Genomic DNA, 24,457 nt, shown 5'->3' on the forward strand with positions numbered 1-24,457 from the left:
ACCCCTGGATAGTAATTATGGCTTACACAACAACTGAAAATTATACCAGAATAACAAATTAGAATGTCAGACCAAAAGAATAGTAAAAAAAACCAAACAAACCTATTGTTAGGCCGTAAATGCCCAGTTATGAATTTGTTTAATTATCATGGTGAGTGAAGAGCTGGCAAAGGCTCTGTGTGTTAAATGGTCCAGGAATACAGTACATGGATAATTAGGCAGGTTTTGCGTTTACAATAATACAGATGGACAGTTTTGCAGGTGAAGTGAATTGAGGAAGAGAGAGGTTGTTAAAATCCCATGTAATTGATTGATTTTTTTCTTTCACAACACAATTGTAGCAAAGCTATTTATTTACGATTTCCCGTACACAAATATGTTAACTAAAAAGGGATAACCCGCTGATGGACTACAATGAGAAAATATAAATACCGTATTTCCCCATGAATATGACGCACCTTTTCCCCCAAAATTTTGGGTCTAAAACCTGGGTGCGTCTTATACAGGGGTAGTGGGGATGCGGGGGGGGGAGGGAGCAGCATTATAGTGACAGTGGGGGGATCGAGGGGGAGCGGGGCAGCATTACAGTGACAGGAGGGGGAGCGGGGCAGCGTTACAGTGGCAGCAGGGGGATCCAGGAGGAGGTGGACAGAGGCACAGTGGCAGCAGGGGGGCGATTGCAGGGAGAGTGTGCTGCCCAGCTGCTCTGATCACAATCAGAGCAGCCGGCCATTACATTCTCCCTGCCTTTTTTGACAGCTACCGTAATATGTTTTAAAAAAAAAATTGGGGCCAAAATTAAGGTGCGTTTTATACATGGGAGCGCCTTATACATGGGGAAATACGGTACTTTTAATAATGCCCAGTCTGACTGCATTCACCAACAGTCAACTTATACAGAGTTCTTTATTTAGGCAAACCACTACCCACACTGCACTTACATAGAAGTGTACATTAGGGGGCAGCATTAATACTGTAGGATACTTCATATTCTAATACACAAGTGCTAGACTACAGTGCTTGTCCAAGGGGAAGATTAAATTAGCCGCAAGGTGATGCCGGACATCGCCTTGATGTCCGACTGCGCATATTGCCGGCTAATACTGTACAGAAATCTCTGTTCATTTTCTATCGCATCATCATCATCTATTTATATAGCGCCACCAATTCCGCAGCGCTGTGCAGAGAACTCACATTAAGCTAACATACATGAGAAAAGAGGGTATGAATATCCTAGAAGTAATTAATTTTATAATAAAACCAAAAAGTTCTGAATGCAGAAAAATCAGGGGCTATTTGCTAGTAAAGGGCAGGGTCTCCTAGCAACCAGACATTTGTTTTAATTGTCTAAGTTGCCCTAGACGAAGTCAAGTAAATGTGCACTGTCAATATTTTTTAATAGAAAATGCAATTTGCACATATCTTTATTCATGTTTCTGCTCCTTTCAGATGAAAACAATTATCAGCTACTATGCAGCAGTAAAGCTCAACTTTTTTGCAGAGAACAACAACATTGTTGCAACAAAGAAAAAGACTCACAGCTGCTTATCGAGTACTATTGTGGCAAATCACTTTACTTTTATATAAGAAGGTATCAGAAAAAACAATAGTCATTTGCAAATCATTGTATTATCAGAGTGGTGATATACTTTTCTATAAAACATTCCTTTGGGGTTTCCTCTTAAAGCTAATTGCTGTTTGTTTTTTGCCATGGGTTGCTTCACATTTGCACTTTGAATCTATGTGACTGGGTCAGTAATTACCCCACATGTTCTCACACAAAAGAAATGTTCACAAAATAACTAGATTTGGCACAAGAGAGAGACTTTACAATATTCTCTTTCAGATACTAAATATTCAACACCATGGGGTAAATGTATCAAGCTGAGAGTTTTACGGCGGGTTTGAAAAGCGGAGATGTTGCCTATAGCAACCAGTCAGATTCTAGCTGTCATTTTGTAGAATGTACTAAATAAATGATAGCTAGAATCTGATTGGTTTTTCAAACCCGCCAAAAAACTCTCAGCTTGATACACTTACCCCCATGTATGCATATGAATTATCCATGGTCTGGAATGGTTTACGTCACCATTATTTAGGCCAAATTAGATAATGTCCAGTACATTATGATATTACATTCTGTACAGTTATCACACCAGAGGAACTGTTGTAGGTACGGAAGTGTGATACCCCTCTCTCGCCAATATCCCGGGTCAGACACGATATAATGGACACAATGTTCACCCATGTTGCAACCCTTCACACCGCACTTTGGTCCCAGGTATATCCCAGGTCGCAACCTTTCACACTGGTCCCGTGTCTGCCCTGCATTATCATATTGTGTCATTAAAAGGGGACAGTCGAGGCTCATAAAGTGCTGTAAGGCAGAAGTGCTAACCACTTAGCAGTGTATGCGGCTCCAACACGGGAATGACCCTGGTCTCAAATGCGGGTCACATGACCCGGGTTGACCCTTTCATGCCGATACACTACCCGAGTTATTCCTGGGTCCATGCCTCGGAATAACACAGATAACTGAAATCTACATTTGAAAATAATTTCTAGGTGCTAAGCAGGAGGTATCTAAACATGTCAATATGGTATTCTCTGGTCGCATTGCAAAACCTCACTCCTAGCCTGAATAATTTCAAAATTATCTGTGATTCTCAATTTTACCATAAGCAAAAGATGGGGAAATAGACTATGAAATGTGGCAGCGTTTTTAAAACGAAGCTGAATGTACAAAATGATGTATTAGCAATAATACATTAGTAAGCAAAAGATGAAAGATTGAAAACACCATCTGACAACACAACATGTAACCTTTCTCTAATGTACAGATGCCATACATCAGAGACATTGCCACACTCCCTACATGTGTGCTACATCCCATATAGAGCTCTGTGATGGATAGCCGGATTGCCACTAGCAAGACTCTCAATTATTCACGGGTAATTTATTTTGGGGGTAATTAACTCCCAGCACAATTTTTCAGGCTCCCAGCACAATTTTTCAGAGTGACTTTGTTATTTTTATGTTACTATATAAAAATATGTCCTCTGCCGGCAACCTCTAATCTGTCAGAGGTTGTGTAATCTATACCAAAGGCAGATATAAATGTAAACGCACTTTCCAAATGTGTAAAAGGGACTAAATTCAATGTATGAAAATGTTCCAAGGCAGTAATAATATATTATGGTATAGAATATTAGATTAAAAAAAAAAGGTTTATTTCCTTTAAAATGAATTCTCTGTTCACATTAAAAAAATTATTTGCAAGAGTAATGTAATACAGCGCACAGGGGACCTTGTTTACTAAGCAGCCGAGGTACACAGACTCCACAAGTCCTCTATGGGGACGCAACACTCCACGGTTTGTGCTAGAGTTCCGTAAATGTGCATTGGTTTGTAAGAGTAATATGGCGTAACTTCTGGAGGAACAGAGTACTAGACCTGGGGGTAAATTTATCAAGCTGAGAGTTTTCCAGCGGGTTTGAAAAGTGGAGATGTTGCCTATAGCAACCAATCAGATTCTAACTATCATTTTGTAGAATGTACTCAATAAATAATAGCTAGAATCTAATTGGTTTTTCAAACCCGACGGAAAACTCTCAGCTTGATACATTTACCCCCTGGTGTCCCCACTCTCATGATTAGCTTGGGCCATAAAGTAGGCTAAATTGACCAATATTTTAGTAGCAAAAATGAAAAGGGAACGGATGTGTATAATGTAATATGTTGGACTTGGACTTTGATGTGATGTTAACACTGTTGCACAGTACGCGCATGGGCGTGTCCAGCGCTGGCAAAAACGCTAGACTTTCCCCCGCCCCCTGTAACGCCGTGTGCGCCTGCTGTTGATATGTGCAACATTGAAGGAGCATCCGTCAGTGGGACTATACCTCCCATATGTTCCGTACTGGGATAAAACTCTTCATCCGTGGGATCTTGGGACAGTCCTAGCACATTGGGAGGTGTATGAAGTTTTGGGAGGTGTGGATTTGACCTGTGTGGTATGAAGGAGCCCTCAAGCTTCATGGCAATGTCAGTCAGGAGAGATCTCTTTAGCATTATGTCTGAAGGCTCAGCCCATATCAAAGATGGTCGTCCATGACAAACTGGTCAACGGAGAGCAGAAGGAAAAGATGGAGCTAAAGAAATAGCAACTAGATTCAAAATCCTGCATAGATAAATTGTAATGTAAACCTAATCACATATAATAATAATAAATGCTGATAGTTATGAAGTGAACGAAAAATGAAATTCACAAATGTATATGCAAGAGCTAAACAGACACTTATGGAAAGTGTGAGAAAGTGTATCCATACAATTCTGTAGATCATGCTCAGAAGATGAACAATTAAGACTAAACAGAAAAGGTCCTTGGTCTCAAAGAGTCACAGTTTTCGCTAAAAGAAGGACATGAGAGGTATTTTTATTGGTCTTAGATCTTTCAATACTTTTGCCTGTAAACTAAAATAATACTATTCAGCTTACAGCAACACACTCGTTCTATAGTTAAGCCTTCATTTTTATTATATCACCAGTAAGTTATGCAAGATCACACTGGAGCTGGTTTGAATGAATTGAGATACAGGCCGCGTGGCTGCTGTAGGATATCCCATTCACTACTAAGAAGCCATTGTATCTGCTAAAGTGATAACATCATATATGGACGTCTAATACGTGAGCTCCTTCCGTCAGGTCTTGCTGGGATTTGTAGTTTCACAACACCAGGCTATCGCCATGTCGCCCATCTATATAACAAGCAATAGCTTTCGTGTAACTTTAGAAATAAATGTCTATTTCACATTGCTATTTAAGGTTACTTCATCATCATCATCATTTATTTATATAGCGCCACTAATTCCGCAGCGCTGTACAGAGAACTCATTCACATCAGTCCCTGCCCCCATTGGAGCTTACAGTCTAATTTCCATAACATACATACAGACACCGACAGACAGGGAGAGACTAGGGTAAATTTTTTTTTTTTTTTTTTATAGCAGCCAATTAACCTACCAGTATGTTTTTGGGGTGTGGGAGGAAACCGGAGCACCCGGAGGAAACCCACGCAAACACAGGGAGAACATACAAACTCTTACTTTGCCTTGAGTGTCACAATGGCTGCTACATTGTTACCTTTATTTTAAGTTGTTTGTGGTTATATTTCTTAAACCAGCAGTCTATCCCGCGTCTCAAGAGTCTGATTCATTGCAGAATTTTCTTTGCTCCCAGCATACACCTCACACCCTTTCCTTTGATCTACCTAATTAAAGTGCACATCACCTACAAACAGTGCAGGTGGCTATTGTACTACTTCCTGCTCAATATTTGGCCATAATGTGCCTTAGACACTTGTTCCGTATACATTTGTAATCCACACTGTCATGAATAGAACTCTAGGTGAGCGATACCTACTTTTAGGTTGGGAACACAGTGGCAAACATACAGCTCTAAAAAGAAGCTTATAAGAAACAACATAGTTGCTTAACCCTTTCCAAGTATATATGGCGGTTACAAATTATGAATAAACTAATCATTTTGGCCATTTGGAAACATGTGGACTATTAACTGCAATGGCCAGGTGAGGCCCAATTTACGTTACTGGTGCCTAGAGGCATATTACCCTTGGTTCCCAACTCCCTGGCCCATCCACTAGCCACATCTCATTTACATTAAAACATTACCTAGTTTTGCTGTCCGATCACAGAAAAGAATATAGCAAATTTTTCTTTTTCTCATTCAGATCAGGAGATATATTTACTAAACTGCGGGTTTGAAAAAAGGTGGAGATGTTGCCTATAGCAACCAATCAGATTCTAGCTGTCATTTTGTAGAATGTACTAAATAAGTGATAGCTAGAATCTGATTGGTTGCTATAGGCAACATCTCCACTTTTTCAAACATGCACTTTAGTAAATATACCCCCCGGGGTCTCTTTTGAGCATGAGTGGTCCTGAGCATGCTCTGCTCACACAAGGTCTCTGTTCTGCTCTCAAAAGACCCAGGGCGAGTGAGGGCCTCCGAGGGAGGGGCAACCCAGTGCTGTCGGATCCCCCTAACTTCTGGTTCCCTTAACTACTACACCGCCTATTGTTACGCCCATGAGCAAAGCCATATATAATATTTACTTATTAGCTATAACAAAGCTCTGCTTAACAGTAGAGCAGAACTGACTTCTGCCACCTTAGAGCTGACGGACTATTTTGGTGCATGGAGGAGTGGAGAGTACGAAGCAACATGCCGCATCTCAGGTGCATGCATGCATGTCCTCCATGCATGTCCTCCATGCCTGCCCTCCCTCCACACTATCTCCTCCAGCCACTGAGTGAGAAAACAAAATTGTTTTGAACAACGAACTAAACTATTTTAAGAGAGCTATGTTTCCCTTTAAGCTGAACAATCCAGACAAGAAAAGTTAAAATGTCAGTCTAATGAGGTGTCCACCCTGAGGGGCTGTGGGCACTGTCTGCACGGTTTCTCCAAGTAAGTTACATTTTTAAAACTATGATTTCCAGATTGCTCATCTTTGAGAGAACAATGAGTGCAAGTATCTACTGAAGACCTAGACACTCTGTAACATGACTGTCTGTAAAACTAAACAAACATATCAGAGAGTGGACCTTACTTCACAAAATCATCATCATCATCACCATTTATTAATATAGCGCCACTGATTCCGCAGCGCTGTACAGAGAACTCATTTACATCAGTCCCTGCCTCATTGGGGCTTACAGTCTAAATTCCGAGAGAGAGAGAGAGAGAGAGAGAGAGAGAGACTAGAGTCAAAGAGAGACTAGAGTCAATTTTGATAGCAGCCAATTAACCTACTAGTATGTTTTTTGTAGTGTGAGAGGAAACCAGAGCACCCGGAGGAAACCCACGCAAACACCGGGAGAACATACAAACTCCACACAGTACCTTACTTCACAAAATGCACTAGAAGCATTGGTGCACCTAAATAGTTCACCGAATATATCAAGATGAACTCCTGGGGGTATATTCACTAAACTGCGGGTTTGAAAAAGTGGAAATGTTGCATAGATTAACCAATCAGATTCTAGCTGTCATTTTGTACAATGCACTAAATAAATGAGAACTAGAATCGGATTGGTTGATTCTCATCAGTCAGTGCCAACTTCTGCTCCTCCACACCACCAACCCACTCCATAAACCCATAATCTTTGGAGAAAACATACCCGCACCTGGGCAAATCAAGCCAAACCACCCAACAGAGATTTGCACTGTGCATCATAAATGATTCCCATAGTCTGCAAACATAGACATTTTTACAACTGCTGCAGAGTCAAAGTTGACTTTTTCCCATTTTTAAATCTTCTTACCAAATGCTGTGGAATTTCTCTTTTTATTTTTACAACGTACAACAAAAGGCAGATGCATCTCTTGGTTCTTTAGTGCCATATGCAGACAGACATTCACAAAGGCTGCGTGTCTAAATCAAACAAGTAGTAAAATACACAGATCATTCCCTTAGCAGGAAGGCAAGAAAGAAAAAAAAAACCAAAACACATTTATGCCTCTGCCAACTTCGTTTTAATGAAGTGTAGGCTGCAGAGTCCAAAAAACTGCAATCCAAATGTTGCTTCTTGTCTAAACATTTGGGTGGTTGTTGTTGTTTTTTTGTTGTTGGCTCTTTTCAACTGTTTGATGTCTGTCTACTGAAAGGTTGTCTCTTAGTGGGTTTTCATTGTGCTTTCTTTTAAGAAATAGATATATTATATGCTACTTCAAAGCAGAGCTGAAAATGTGCAAATACATTTCACAACAGTAATTTGCAAGAGATGCCATTTGTACAGCAGATTCGTTTTGGTTTCGGAGTCTCACCTTAATGTCACGGGCATTTTATGCAAAGGACAGGGAAGACTCAGAATTAGTGGTCATCCCAGAGACTTAGAAGAAAGTTGGAAAGTAACCACAGTTGACCTCAGCTCCAAGCGACAACATCCCTGTCCAAGTTTTACACACATGATACATAGTTACATCATTTGCCTTGTGGGTGGTCAAATTGGATGACATCCAGCCATTCGGTGTGGAGGCCACACAGCTAAATCATTTACGTCTCCGCTGGGACCTGTTAGTGCAGTCGGAGATGACCTCACACACAGATCATTGTGCTTCACCTTCCGACTATACCATCCAACATGCTCGATAATGGTCCTTTGGATCTCAATAGCATCATTAATGATTACTCCTCTTTTTTGGGGACAGCGCACAGCAGTATTATGCCAATTGCCTGATAACCCAGTGGCCAGCATATAACCTATAGGGGCTCTAACCCTAATCAAATGCATCTATAAACTGTATGATTGCAAAAGTCAGTATATAGTGCTACTTAAAAAAAACGCAAGACTAAATATATCATAATAGCACAGAATATAGTGACACAAGGCATAAAGGAAAACAACAGATGCAGCGTGTGGTCTAGGGAAGAGGGATCTTAGTTATGTCATATCATACAACAAGCGCCGTCTTAAAATCTGAATAAACTACACTGTATCAGAGTGTAATCAGATATATTTTAGAAAAGCAAACTGTAATGTAAGGTTTCACTAGCGGCAAGACAGTCATCTTTTTATTATTGTGATTAATACTTAAAACATGACATGATTTGTTAGAAGAGTTTGGAAGAATGGAAGTAGGATTATAAATTAGGCAATTTATAAATTGAAAGGTTCTTGTGTGATAAAGCTCATAGGAAGCTTCAAAGGTCAAACTCTTGTCATTGTTAGAACTGAATTGGAGATCATCACACACACATTGACCATTTACAGCTATTACACATATCAGAGTGGAACCTTAGATAACAAACATCACCTCTTGCCTTATTTTCATAGAAAGGCGCCAACCTTCAAATATTACTTTAATCTTGCAAAACGTGAACCTTCACCCTATAGAAGCTAAGCATATTTAGTGCAAAAATCTATCATGGTCAGTACTGTGCAAGTCACATTAATAGCAAAGTATAATTAAAAAAGTGGCATTATAGGAGAGAGAGAGAGAGAGAGAGAAAGATAACTAAAGTAAAAACACAGTAAGCTGAACCAAACAGAGAAATGTTATAGATATGCAATTACACATTTATAAACATTTAGCTAGTGTGTGAACATTCTAATGTTCTGATTGGCTAGATGTAATTTTAATCCAGTGAATGTTCTAACGCTTGGATTTGTCCAGCCATGTGAACATTCTAATTCTCTGATTGGCTAGTTTGATCTAGTCCTGTGAATGTTCTGATTGGCTACAGTTTGATCTAGCCCTGTGGATGATCTGATGGGCTACAGGTTGATCTAGTCCTGTGAATGTTCTCACGGGCTACAGGTTGATCTAGTCCTGTGGCTGTTTTGATGATAAGGATGGCTACAGGCTGAGTCTTCATAAAAGACACAAAGGGAAATTGTTGAGAGACTACAATAGGTGCTCACACTGTAGACAGAAGAGTAGAAATGGCAGTTGTAAGCAAGTCCAGGAAAAACAACAATATTACTTATCTGTCTTGACTAACATCTATCATTCTGACTTTTGGCTTAGTTCTTGAACATGTTCAAAATATGTTTTAAAGACAATTTTCTCATAATTTACACTAATAATGTTTATATTTACACAGTTATAGTCTCAGTCTCATACAAGTCAAATATTCATTCGATAGTATTAGGAGGGAAAACTATATGCTCATATACGTTCATAAATGATTAATAAAATTAATCTGCAGAGCGTTATCCATAAATAAAGTCACAGAATACCAGCGGAGGCTTTCACAAGGTGCAAATCCCCTCTTCACCTTGGAAATAAAATTAAAATAGAGAGGTTCATGTTTTGTTTGTCCAAACAGAGTTGTGAATTATTTACAGCTTGTTATCTGGTACCTCTGCTAGAACAGTGCTTGTGTTATGTGATACAGACGCTGTAGGATTGTTGAACCGAGCTTGATTGTAATTGACATCCTAGTGGTTTTGTAAAAAGAGTTTCACATTGTCTACAAGTCATTCATTTATATTGCTAGGGGTATGTTGGTCGGATTGAGTAACTAAAGGTCGAGCTCCCCAGGTCCCGTAAATTTGGCTGTGCTTTAACCATTGCAGCCCCACATTATACATACTCCTCTTTTTTAAAGCAACAATATATTAACACTCAAATCTCATATCAAAATACTTTCCTTCCTGCCCTCTTAGATCTACCTCTGACCTGCGCCTTGTTTCATCTCACTCCCGTCTACAAGACTTCTCCCGTGCTGCTCCCCACTTATGGAATTCCCTACCACGCTCAGACTTTCCCACAGCCTTCTATTCTTTAGACACTCTTTGAAAACCCATCTCTTTTTTAGAGGTGACCTTATCCCCGATAACACTATTCGCACTAATACACCCATACAACTGTCCCAATCTCCACTCTGAACCACATTTGCTCCTCTTGTTTCAGCTGTGCCCTCTTCCACTTATAATATAAGCTCTCTAATGAGCAGGGTCCTTCATACCCTTTGTATTCATGTCTGCATTTATTTTGTCTACCTTGTATGTCCCTGTTTTATATAGGTACTGTTTTCCCTCCTGTACGGCGCTGGCGGAGCACTGTGGCGCCTTACAAATCTACGATAATAATAATAACATTGGCTACTAAGACAAGCTACTTAGATATATTATTATCCACCCCATCATGTTCCGAGGCATTTGAAGGGCTTGTCGTGAAAACCTATTATAGTTAGTAGCAGATTATAATAAAGATAATTAGAGTTGGAGATGTAGTCCAAGGCGCAGAGATACAGGTGACGCAGAATTGCCCCATCCACACTGTATGTACTTTAAGGACGGCGTGTCATTTACATACAGGAGATGCCACCTTGCCATGCAGATTCACACAGCGGCATAACTCCTTGTGCGCTGGCTGTCAGGTGACATTGATCCAATGCGCTTGTTATCCAGGTACTGTGTGGTTTCTGCAAGTGATGAAACTGAAGAAGCAGCTAGAGCTCTGTAATCTGCATACACCTGATTGACTAAATCTGTCAGATTAAGTTTCTCTGCCTGTCTGTCAGAGCTTGGTGGTTTATGCAGAAAGCTGGCCTATGTGTAATCTAGCTTCTGTCTACGCCTATGTATTATGCAATGGTTAAACTAAGCCTGTGATAGTATGAGTTTAACAGGCAGTGATCAAGAAGGGAGAACAGCAGGTTAAGCCGGTTTAAGGAGCCCAATACTCAAACACCTCCCTAGATGGTCTTATTTCACGAACATTTATAAGGGTCACTTCCGAGCCAGAGTTCATATACTATAAATGTATACAGCACACTTTAAACTTTTAACAGACAATAACATAATCAGATGTCTTTTGGGGATGGTTTTGAAACCAAACTAAGTTCAAAAGAATGTTCACTTGTGTCCTGCATGTTCAGGGAGCACGTTCTGTCTGGAGAACAGAGGATTATTTCGTATCTGAACTGGCCAGCACCATCCTGCCTTCGTATCCTATAATGCAGTGACTAAGCACAGACATGCATTACAACTTTGCTGAAATGCAAAATAAAAAGCGTGTATTGTAAAGCTGGGTACACACTACTGAAATTTCGACCAACTTTTTATGCCGAGCGATTTTACATGCGATCGATGTTCCGATCGCTCGGTCCATGCACTGCATACACACTAGCCTTGTTTAGGACGATAAAGGGAAGAGCGGATGTCCCTTTAGCGACTTTTTACAGCCATGTTGTCGTGAGCAATGACTGTAATTTCGTACTCACTGTTGTGGATCGGTCGGAAGTTTATACACACTACACAGCAGAAACGAGATTGGAACGAAAATATTAAACGGTACGACCAACCAAATGAGGCGACAATCGTCCATTTGGGCAGACGTTCGACCATCGTGTCACTTCACACACTGACCCGACTTTTGAACGAGTGGTCGTATGTCGGCTGATTATTGGACGAAAACAGTGTAGTGTGTACCCAGCATGTCTTCATCATGGTTTTCCAATATATATATATATATATATATATATATATATATATATATATATATGTGTGTATTCAACGTAATGGGGCTCACTGTACCACTGTGCAAAATAATTTAATAAAAATCACACTACACTATGAAGGCGGCTGCGATCTTTCACTCTTTTTACACTAGGAAATATTTTTTACAGAACATCAAGCAGGTTAGAGCTACCCAACTTTGACTGGTAAATAGTATATGACCACTTCCACCCACTGTTTTGCAAGAGTCCAATGTTAATTCATTATGCACGGGCTGGTTGGTTTTACATACGGTGTAACATACTCCCGTCTCTCTACCAGCTGCTTATACTTATATTTAATATATTATTTTCTCTCTTTCTCGACCTCTTTACAGGAGCCAGATATGAGGAGACAAAAGTGTGACCCCCCCAGCAAAGACTAGAGAAGAAAAATAACAATATAAAAATTAACAAGTATGTAATGTTTTCAAACATAGTAATAACAGTTATATACCGTAGTACAAAGCAATGTCCTGGAGCCCTTTAAACCTGACATTCAAGGCAAATGTTGTTCCTATATTGCTAAATCTCTGAGGTTGTACTTTTGCAGCTGGATATTAACCTTTTTATTTAATTATTTTAGTGGTAAACACTTTCAATGGCTACTTAAATGAAATGGGGCCTGATTCAATAAGGATCTTAAAATAAGAAGTTTCTTATTTAAATCTCCTGGACAAAACCATGTTACAATGCAAGGGGTGCAAATCAGTATTCTGTTTTGCCCATAAGTTAAATACTGACTGTTTTTTCATGTAGCACACAAATACTTGATAGCTTATTTGTACACTGAAATTTAAAGTTGATATGTGTGTGCTACATGAAAAAACAGTCAGTATTTAACTTATGTGCAAAACAGAATACTGATTTGCACCCCTTGCATTGTAACATGGTTTTGTCCAGGAGACTTAAATAAGAAACTTCTTAATTTAAGATCCTTAATGAATCAGGCCCATACTGTGTAATTATTACAAAACACTTCTGGCAGTATTTCCAATGACTTGATGCTATATGTTTATATTTTAAAGGGTCATGTCATAGGGTTGTCATTTTTTGGGGGAACGATATAATAAATTAAAAAGAGCACTAATTTTGAGATATATATGTGCACTTACTCTCATAGCAGTTATTTTCTTGAATTGACATTACATTTGGCTCATGTCATTTAGAATGGGTAGTCGTGAAAAGTTGGAATCCATTATCGAAGGCTTGCTTATTCACCAGGAGTCCCTGGATCCTGCTTTCCAGTTTATTTAGTGGATGGGGCCGTGTTGATATGATTCATTGTCATTAGTGTCAACATGGCCCCACCCCCAAAGTGGGGCTCAGGTAAATCACTATCTCCTAGAGAGGAGGTCCAAAAAGTATACATTAGTGGTTCATATGGCCAAAAAAATGCCTTCCAAAAGTCCTAATCTATTGATCTCAGACACCTCTTTGTCAAGACAGAAACAATCAATTGTCGATGCCCAGCCTTCTAGATTAAAGAGATACTTCAGGCTCTCTAGCAAGGCATTATGGGTTCGACAGCTCTTTGAGTTAGAGCTGCCTATCCCAGAACCTGTTGATTAAAGCATATTTCCAGCACGGTGGCTAAGTGGATAGCTGGGGTCATGAGTTCAATTCCCCACCATGGCCTTATCTGTGCGGAGTTTGTATGTTATCCCCGTGTTTGCGTGGGTTTCCTCCGGGTGCTCCAGTTTCCTCCCACACTCAAAAAACATACTGGTAGGTTAATTGTCTGCTATCAATTTGACCCTAGTCTGTGTGTGTGTGTGTGTGTGTGTGTTAGAGAATTTAGACTGTAAGCTCCAATGGGGCAGGGACTGATGTGAACGAGTTCTCTGTACAGTGATGCGGAATCAGTGGCGCTATATAAATAAATAGTGATGATGATGATGATTTCCAGCTCCTGCTTAAAAAAAAAATAAAAAAAAAAAAAGTAGCTGCTAACATGCTATACAGGAAACACAGACTGCTACTATAGAAAAGCTATTTTGCAACGGCCAAGATTAGATATAGAAAAAAACAGCATGACAATAGGGAAAAAATATTTTTATTGCAATATTTATCTTGACTGGAGTTCTCCTTTAATAAAAAGAAAATGATTCTGCCTGTAAATATCTAACTTCTAGATTATCTCAGCTGCCACTAGAGCATAAAATGTATTAGTGTGGTCTCTATCCTCTGTTCTGGCTGTACTACATGGCTTATCTGATGACAGCTGTATCAATTAGAGATGCCTAGATTACACTTTAATTTGACACACAGATGAGAATGATGTTGCCATGGCAGCACCAAACATTCATTACATGTAACAAAACCCTGCTTTCAGAACACCCGAATATTATGAATTCAGCTCCACGCTCATCGTAAACTTCTGTTTGAACAGTGCAAGTTAAATGACAGACAACCGGATTTGATCATTGGGTCCTGCAATAAAGTGTACAGCCTAACAAAATTTTCTCTGCAGAGTCAAATGGATAATTGCAATTAATGCTGTCACATGTGTGAATCAAGCATGACAGGATACGTTCATTTATAGCAAAGTGCAATTAACAATACTGACAGCGTCTCAGCGTGACTGTCGTCTCTGTAACAAATACACTTTACAAGATGTTAGTATTATTGTGCAGGCCAAGGAGTAGGCTGCTAATTGTCTGTTGCGGTGAATGCTGGTCGCTTGCTACCTACATGGGAGAGCCATAAGGCTATCATTTACAGTTTAATATGAAGATTTGCTGCGTAAAAAATGACATTAATTCATGCTTTAGACGAACGTGTGTATCTTAAAAGTGTCATTAAAATGGTTATTCTAAAGATGTCTAAACATTGCTTGAAAATAATTTCCAGGGTCAAGTAGATCTGGGTGCTTTGCCATCTCTATGATTATGTGTTAACTACACATAGTCATAGCTTCAGTTTTGAAAAATCGTGAATATCCAAGGACAAAAAAATTAGGGACTGTTGACAATGATTGTTATTATTACCATTTATTTATACAGCACCACTAATTCTGTAGCGTTGTACAGAGAACTCACTCACATCAGTCCCTGCCCCATTGGAGCTTACTGTGTAAATTTCCTAACACATACACACACACACACACACACACACACACACACACACACACACAGACAGACAAGGGTCAATTTGTTAGCAGCCAATTAACCTACCATTATGGAAGGAAACCAGAGCACCCGGAGGAAACCCACGCAAACACGGGGAGAGCATACAAACTCCACACAGATAAGGCCATGGTCGGGAATTGAACTCATGACCCCAGTGCTGTAAGGCAGAAGTGCTAACCACTGAGCCACCGTGCTGTAACAATGCCTTTTTGCTACAAGCGGAGAATATGGCCATAGTGGGAACTAACCCAGTATCTTATACATTCCTTAGAAATTAGTAACACCGTTGAGGCAGGCTAAAGCGTCTACCAATTTCTTAGAGACCTAGAACATGTGACAAGACTCAGTGATGCCCCCTGTTCTTAACACATTGATAGTCCCAGGAATATTGGTTCAGCAGACAATATAGCTATCTTTACTCTGAAAAGCCAACAGGTTCACTTTGAAAGCACAATACTTTTCTTCATTTAAAAGCTCAACGCATTTTTCCTCATTATATTGTCTTGTATTCTCCCTCAAAAAAGTAAAAAATAAAAATCGACAGATATGTAATGGTTAATGGATGGGGAATTCTTGATTATAGTGAAAGATTGAGTTGTTTTTTTTATTTCATTATGGGTGTTAGCACTACATATTAACTGAATGGGAGACTCATGAGGGAATTCTCACATTCCCCACTAACCCTCCACCAGCAGATTTAAAGGATATTTTATTAAAACATAAAATGTCTTGAATTGGACATATATAAATACCCATTTGGCAATTCAGACAGGGTTACATTTCATAAACGCTATGAAGTTTCATATAATTTGCAATAAAATGCTGTTGGCAAACAGAATATAGATATAATCATTATTACTACATTATGAATAAAGACGATGCTGAATACACATATTTAATAGTTAGAACATTATTTGGAGCAATGCTGCAGCCAGCCGCAAGTTATAATGATAAGATCAGTCAGTCTAAGGTAGTATATTATTAATATATTGCCTGATTGCTCCATTTATTATAATGTCTGGCTAACTGCAGCAGTGATCCATAATTGTAATTATTGTAATTTTTAATACAGTGAAAATATGAATATTTAATGCATATTATAGGTAAAAATAAATACCAACCGTCCACTCATACCTCCATATAACTGCACATGCCACCAGACAGCCAATACACCTCCATATAGCCAATATGCCCCAATATTATATAGCCACATACACTATGTGCAATATGACGCTATGCTAAACGTTGCAGCTTTATGCTACCATGTAGACTCGTACTCCGTTAGCTCATATTATTGACCTCACTGGGGTTATAAGGGGGAGGCTGGGTACTCAACTCAGCCAGTAGGCAAAAAGTTTTAAGAAGGGGTTCAAATGCGGTCACTAAGACTTTATGGCCTGGGGGGGCGGGGCTATGTGTTTGAGAGAACCAACCACTGAATTGTTTCTACTGCCTCATATTCAAATTACAGGCATTCTGCTCAATGGAGCTTGCCCCTACAGAAATTAAAAATGTTCACTGGCCCCCTGCGTTTTGGATCTGTATTAACATCGTGTTTTGGATTTGGTTTTGGCAAAACCTCCTCACGCGTTTTGGTTTTGGATCTGAATTTTTTTTTTTCAAAAATGCTAATATCACATAATTAGGCCCCATTTTTGTTCCTACATTATTATTAACCTCAATAACATTAATTTCCAGTCAATTTTTGTCAAGCGACAAAAACACTGCTACCCCTCCTGTTTCTGTGTGAGCAATGGCACTGGAGCATGGAGAGTGATAAGAACACTGCTACCCCTGTTTCTGTGTGAGCAATGGGGCTGGAAAACCAAGCCCGAGCATCTCTAATAGAACTATACCTCATCCACACTGCTCCATTCTGCCTCTCCACTAGGGCCTGTTTACATCATATTACAGGTCAGTCTGTTGACAACTGGGTGGTAACCACAGCTGGAAAGGGTTGAATAAGTGGCAATTTCCAGTATGTAGGAAACTTTTTCAAAACACAACGTACAAACGTTTTTTTACGAGAATAATGCCACTATATCTTCAAGGTTATGGACTCAGCATATTTTGTGAATTGAACTAGTATACCTAAGAATGCAGCCTAGCCATTCACTATAAAGGAATCATGGCAGAGGGACTTCATTGCAATACGTAGTGAAAGGATAGGCTGCTCTCTCATAAAGTCTCATACATTGAATATTAGTTCAGCCAACAATATTGTTACCTCCACTGGATGTAGGTAGTAGAAGCCACATCAGTAATTTCTAACGAAAACATGTCCTTCATACATAAATATATATATATTCTTATTACACTGGCTATAAGTTGCTATAATCAGGTGTGATGTCACTAGTGGGATGTCACTAGTTCCTAGTGATATGCAGCCTTCTTATGAACATTGGTTAAGTACAAAATGGCTGCCCCCACTGTGTCTCCTCGATAGCACTAGTTTCTGGTGAATGGATAGGATGCATATCAGAGAATATTACAAAATGGCTGCATTCCCTGTGTGTAGACGTCAACACATGTAATAGAAATACATGCTGCATACCCTACTTCCTTACTTTATACCTCCCCTCTGGAAGCTCCAAGAGACCAGAGCGGGGATGAGGGCCTGTGTGGGTCTAAGTAATACGTGTCACCATCGCACAGTCCCACGATTCACCTCACCATGCGGTGGGCCATGATGATGGGATTCACAGCGAATCACGTCATGAAGATTAGGAGGGTTCCGGAAGGATTACCTACTCCTTCCGGAGCCATAAACACACTCAAAAGAAATACTGCCCCTAGTGGCCGGACAATAAGTAACATCTTAGAAAATGTCTGTTTAGCTTTACTGAGTAATAACATTTAAAATGAATCGTATTATGCAAATGATTCCAATTTATTTAAACCAACCCATATAAATGCTGCTTAAGAAGTAACTAGTAATTTTTTTTTTTAGCAGCCCCAGTTGTAGTTTCGCGCAAAACGTGTTTGTTATCGCTGTTGAAGGAGTTATTACATATTGCATTCAAAAGAGGGCTCTGCAGGATATTCTCTTCAAAACCCCTCTTCAGGATCCGATTCACAGTTTGACATAACCAAGAGTGCTTGTTTCAGAATTACTAAGCGAGATGAGTCACTCTGCAAACTAAACAGCAATTTTGCAACAATGAGGAAAACCGAGCGCTCATCAGAATCATTTCAAAAACAAGTCAAGTTAGTAATTATATCATTAAGAGGACATACCCACTTACTTAGAAGCCTCAGCTTAAGGCATACACAGAGATTTTTCCATTCAGACCGAAAGCTCATATTGAATTCTATTTTTTTCCTGTTATATAAATAAATCAACAACATAAACACATTTACTGAAAGGATTTGTCTTGCCTTTCAGATGCTGACAGTTCCAGCTACTTTGTAATTATTATCTTAGCTTGGCCATTTAATGTTTACTTTGGTTTGTGTGAGCTCATGTTCACGTTCGATACAAACAGCAGTGCGCTAAACATACTTACAGAAATTTAATATAAGCAAATCAGGGCTGCTGGAATATCGCAGAACATGTTGTGACATTCATCAATAGACGTGTACAACTTTCCATACATTGATAGGACTCAAAATACACAGAGGTTCATGAGTCGTTTTGAGACACATGTTGGAAGCAGTTTTACTATTTAATTTTCGCCTGGTGCATACGACCTACAAATCACATAGAGAGGCAGGGGTGGAACATGGCATTGAACACCCCATAGTAAAATTTGGGTTAGGGCCCAGCTAGGTCAGTCCAGTTCTTTGAAGCAGGAACAGCGTATGTGCAGTAAAGCTCCATTTGGTTCCTACAAGATCAGCACACTTCTCTCCTGAAATACTTTGTGCTGCTGTAAAAATATTCTCATGGTCTTATTAGCTACAGATGGTTTTATCTCTGACCACTTCTACGCCAAGGACCAGGGCAGTAACTAGGGTGGTGTGAGAGGGCCGGCACAAGCATGAAAGATGGGGGAAAGGGGGGGGGGGCGCATGGAAAATGTAATATTAGTTTGGTTAAAATTGAGGGTTTGGAGAAGGTCACATGGGTCACATTTCCTTCTTGACCCTGGCGTCAAGTTACGGCTCTGCCGAGGACATCCCAGATAGACAGTAGTTGAACGTAGAATACAAGTAGGCGTTCAGACTCTAGTCAAGTGCACCTTAACACTGGGATTGTTTTGATCCCTTTCTATATGAAGATCTGCAGCTCTTTAAAGAACTCGATAAGAGTCAATCATTGGCCGGACATGACACCACTATTTGCACATACGGTATGTGCTGGGAAAAGTAAATGCGTTTCTTGATCACCTACTATTACATTTGACTTTCAACCACTTTCTAAGTTAGCAACACCCCATAGAGTCAGTAACTCCACTGCATGAGACTCATTAGAATATATAGCAGCACAACACAAAACCTCATATTTTCATTTCAAGGCAAAACCAGGCCCTTTAATTGTGGCTTAATCGTATTCAGCAAGAAATGCCACGTTCCGCCATATATTTGAACCAAGCCATATGCTTTTTCCATGAAAGCAAGTACGATGATGGCCGCTGTGATGAATGACTCTTTGGGCTAGATTTACTAAGCTGCGGGTTTGAAAAAGTGGGGATGTTGCCTATATCAACCAATCAGATCTCAGCTTTCATTTATTTAGTACTATCTACAAAATAACAGCTAGAATCTGATTGGTTGCTATAGGCAACATCCCCACTTTTTCAAACCCGCAGCTTAGTAAATCTAGCCCTTTGTGTCTGCCAATAATTTCATACAGTGTCCAACCTTAATCCTCTTCAGCTGTATGACTGCGAATAATAAGATTTAACTTCAGTTAAACAAAGCTGGGCATTGTGAGAGTTGTAGTTCATGTCTCGCCTTCCAGCACTGTTTGTATTAAACAATAAATACAGTTCCATCTAAAACATTCCCTAAAACACCAATAGGTATATTTACTAAAATGCTGCTTTGAAAAAGTGGAGATGTTGCCTATAACAACCAATCAGGTTCTAACTGTCATTTTGTAGAATGTACCAAATAAATAACTGCGAGAATCTGATTGGTTGCTAAAGGCAACATCTCCACTTTTTCAAATCCGCAGTTTAGTAAATATACCCCCAAATGTTTACATTGACTTCAATGGCACAAAACTGGTTAAAGGAAACACTGACTTATAGCTTTGGGAGGTCTGCCCCACTGCATCAGGACCATTTATGCCTTTGCATTAAAGCCAATTTGTATTGGATTCCTTTGTACATTTCACACATTTTTTTTGACACGCTTCCATAATTGAAACAAGCTATACTTGGCTTTCACACATTCTAAAAGAAATGTTTTATTCCAACAGCCAAAAATTACTCATCCCTCCAAAATCCTCCCCCTTTTTTTTTTTTTTTTTTTTTTTTCATTCACTGGCATCTAAATCACCATCACCAAAGCAAATAGCTGTGTGTACATATACACCCATTATACCCATGAAGACTGGCCGCTAGTCGGACTATCTCACAACCTTTCCAAATAAAAAACGACATCAAGATTATTCTGCGTACATTAAACCTCATTTACTAGAAAACTAAATAATTGATGACTATTGATCCTACTGTGGATACAATCTAAAAACTGCCAACTGTAATAGGAATGCTTCCTATTATTTATAAAGCATTGAGAAAAGCAATACATCTAACTGCAATTGATCCAAATACAAATGGGTTTATGAAAAAAACGGATGTATTGGCTAGTCACCATTACAATGAAAAATCAAAACACTACAGAAATACTTGGTGAAGACTAAAATATGTTTCATCGTTTTTATGAATGAACTAAAGGTAGGTGGAGCAAATAGCAAATATCTTTGAACTTAAATTAAAAAAAAATGAGGTGACCCTTTTATCTGCATATATGGATTCTCTAATTCCTCATATAAACCTTTCACGTTTTGTGAATTTGAGGATAGCCCATAAGTGCAGACCAATGTTTTGGACAATTATAACAATGTGTCTTCCCTGCCGTACAAGGTTTCTAATGGAACAAAACGTAAGTACACTTTCAGCAAAATTCACAAACAAAAAATAAAATCTGAACAACCAACAAAGTGAAAAAAAGATATCAAGTTAGATATAAATAATTTGTTGATAGGATTGAATGATCCATCCTTTCTCTTCTAGTGCTATTTACAATATTATTGCCTATAAAGACTTAATGGACAAATGATTGTATTTTATTCGTTTTGTGTTCTTCGATGATGTAATATTTGATCTGTAGAAGAGACAGGGCAGGATTTAGGACAGTGTTGGCTAACATGTGACACTCCAGGTGTTGTGAAACTACAAGCCCCAGCATACTCTTCCAGCAATAAGCTGCTATATATTTTCAAAGCATGCTGGGACATGTAGTTTCACAACACCTGGAGTGTCACTGGTTAGCCAACACTGATTTAGGACAAGGGCAGAGAGGGTAATTGCCCTGGGAACCTGGCTTCAGCTGAACACCTGGATCTAATGCAAGTTGTACACTGTTGTAAATGTCTTGGAAGCCCCATTGATAAACTTCAGCTCTGATGTCATCAATATACCTTCCATGAAAGCCTAACATTTCAAACATGATAATACGATTAGGAAATCAAGACTAATGATAGATATTGAAGCAACGTTAATTGTGTACAAGAGCATACAAATACATAAACATGCAATAGTCTGCTCGTTAGCAGTGATCAGCAAATCAGTTGTTGCACAAGGCATCAAAATGCTGTAGGGCTACAAGTGAGGCAACTGAGCCTGGTATGAGGACAGGTTTTGAGACCTGTAAATCTATGGCTTGGAATGTCTATGTTGCCACAATTCCGACACTACATGCACCTGGACTAAAACATTTAGTAGGATGTTTTTACTATATTTGACACTTAAAAACATGTAAGAAGCGGTAACGATAGAAAAAAAAAAAGATCAGGTCAAAGGTCAAAGTTTAAAGATTAGACTAAAGAGTACAGGAGGAAACACATGGTTAATATCTGTATCATCAAGAGGGGAACCTTAATTAATTATACTAAAGGTCAACATACACTACACAATGTAATAAGTAACACATTTTATATTGCAGATATTAAGAAACAGAGCAAAAGCATTTCTTATTCTGGAATTCCAGTTATTGTAACTTGCATGGTTTAAATTCCATTAAAGGTTACATTTTAACAAGTGTCTCTTGCATTTCAGACTGTTGCAGGAGAAAAACACTGCATAAAAAAAAAAAACATGGTTTACATAATAGAAAGGCATTTTATAAAAAAAACCAAAAAAAACCAAAACATTTCTCTGTACAGTGTTATACCCTGATCTATTTGGTTCAGCGACTTCCTGTCACACAGAACTAACAATCTATTTTTGGACAGCTGAGGTGCTTGAAAATGAAGCGCTACATTCTGCAATTAAAAGACATCAGTAGAAGTACCTTATAAAGATTCAATGCATCAGACTCAATACAATGCAGGTAGTAACGCTGCCTCTAGCTCAGCTTTCAGAGCATGTAGAGGGATCATTGACTCGGATTCTGTTTAATTCAGCTCAGAGAAAGAAAATGAACTACATGTATATAACAACTTGGCAGCAAGTTAAGAATCCACCATTAGGCCATAATAATGGAATGTAGTATGTTTGCTATCTTAACATGAATTGCTACACAGAGTCTTGTCATGGTATTTTTTGCCCATGGAAAAAAAAAGTAGGCAGCAGTTTTGTGTGAATAGGGGGCCACAAAATATAGCCACGCAGAATTACAGAAGAGGGGGTGAGAAGGTTTCAGTACCCCTCTTTTTAACTTGGAGAACTGCAATGAAGATGCAATCTCCGAGGTTCTGCTCAAACAAGCATATAGAATGGACATTTCCCTTGAAGTACAGGCATCATACTGCACAAAATATCTGTAAGCCTTCCAATTTCTCAGCATGCCAAGGACATTCCTTCAATGGGGATCTAAACCTTTTACTGTGTATAGTAGATATCAAGTGTTGGGTGATTGACTTCTACAGACACCAAGTCATGCAGAGCCAAACCTCATAAATTCAAAACAATGCTTATGAAATCTTAACAGTTATACCAGCATATTTCTCACCCCAATACCAACCAAACATCCAATTAACGTTAAATATTTAAATAAAATCTGAATATACATGGCAATATAGAACATCCAGGACTAAAACCAACCTATATTAAAAGGGTTAGTAAACAGCAATGAAATATTGGCTTAATGTTTTCTAAACTCATTTAAAGTTATATGAATTTCAAGTGTGGAAATATCCCGACAGGAAACCCTGAATTTAATTGCGTCAGTGCACTTTATGGCCATAAGAGGGCACCATGTTACTTCTTAAACGCAGCTGTCTGGGAGAAAATATATTTAAAAAAAAAAAGACGTGCATGGCTCTATTCCAGATGCCACTGCAAACACCCCTCACGTTATTTTGATTTGCAGGTATCAACACCCCCCCTCACCCCCCACAGCACTCCGATTCCATCATAGTTAGTGCCTTTACTTTCACTGGAAGGTTTAGGAGACTTTAGTGGTGGTGCTAAACTATATCCAAAACATGTGCACGAGTCTGGAATTGGAGGAGACACACACACAGAGAAACACGGAGCCAATTTTGGGATTGAGAACAGAGCAGGGAATTTCTTTGCAATTGGGAGCAGGCTGTCCCTGTAACCCTTTCCTATATAGCGATCGCAGACCCTACAGCTGCCAAACAGCAAAATATCTTTTGCAAATGAAAAGTTGTAGCACATTTCTCAGATAATATCACCTCTTCTTTTTACAGACCCATCATTCAGTACTATTACATGGACTATATAGGCAAAGAAGGGCGGAATTACTCTCTGCCAGACATAGAGAGATGTTAGCTGCAAAGGGGGTTGTTAACCCATTGAAATGTAACTGTAGCAAAAAATATTATTTAATCATCACACAGATGAGGACCAAATAACTGCTAAAAGCACATTTAACAAAGTCAATGAGTGAAGTTGGAAACATCTATCAACAATAATATATATTGGATATGATAGGATGGGCATAAGATTGCAGAAATAAAAACATTCATTTTTGACTCAAAACAGCAGAAATGCAAAATCATGCCACAGTACATAAAAGCATAACATGCTGAAAAACGAATCACTCCATACAATACATTATGCAATGCATTCTTGGCTGTATAACACGTCCCTTCTGTTAAACTATGTCATGCTGGAGTGATTTTCAAAACAATGAACTGTTTGCAGCCCAACATCAAACACAA

At 39.0% G+C, this 24,457-nt stretch overlaps 1 protein-coding gene across 4 annotated transcripts in view; it reads right to left on the reverse strand.

Annotated features, from left to right (window-relative positions):
* BDNF (brain derived neurotrophic factor) overlaps window positions 1-24,457 on the reverse strand; it is a 69,153-nt gene that overhangs the window by 18,369 nt on the left and 26,327 nt on the right. The window contains exon 1 of one of the 4 annotated variants that reach the window (XM_075188014.1): window positions 17,727-17,818. The exons of the other annotated variants lie outside the window; for them this stretch is intronic. The gene's annotated coding sequence lies outside the window, so the exon portion shown is untranslated. Of the gene's footprint in view, window positions 1-17,726; window positions 17,819-24,457 lie in introns of those variants that run through there. 4 annotated transcript variants of the gene reach the window in all.

The sequence above is a fragment of the Mixophyes fleayi genome, chromosome 10, assembly GCF_038048845.1.
Source record: "Mixophyes fleayi isolate aMixFle1 chromosome 10, aMixFle1.hap1, whole genome shotgun sequence".
Taxonomy (NCBI): domain Eukaryota; kingdom Metazoa; phylum Chordata; class Amphibia; order Anura; family Limnodynastidae; genus Mixophyes; species Mixophyes fleayi.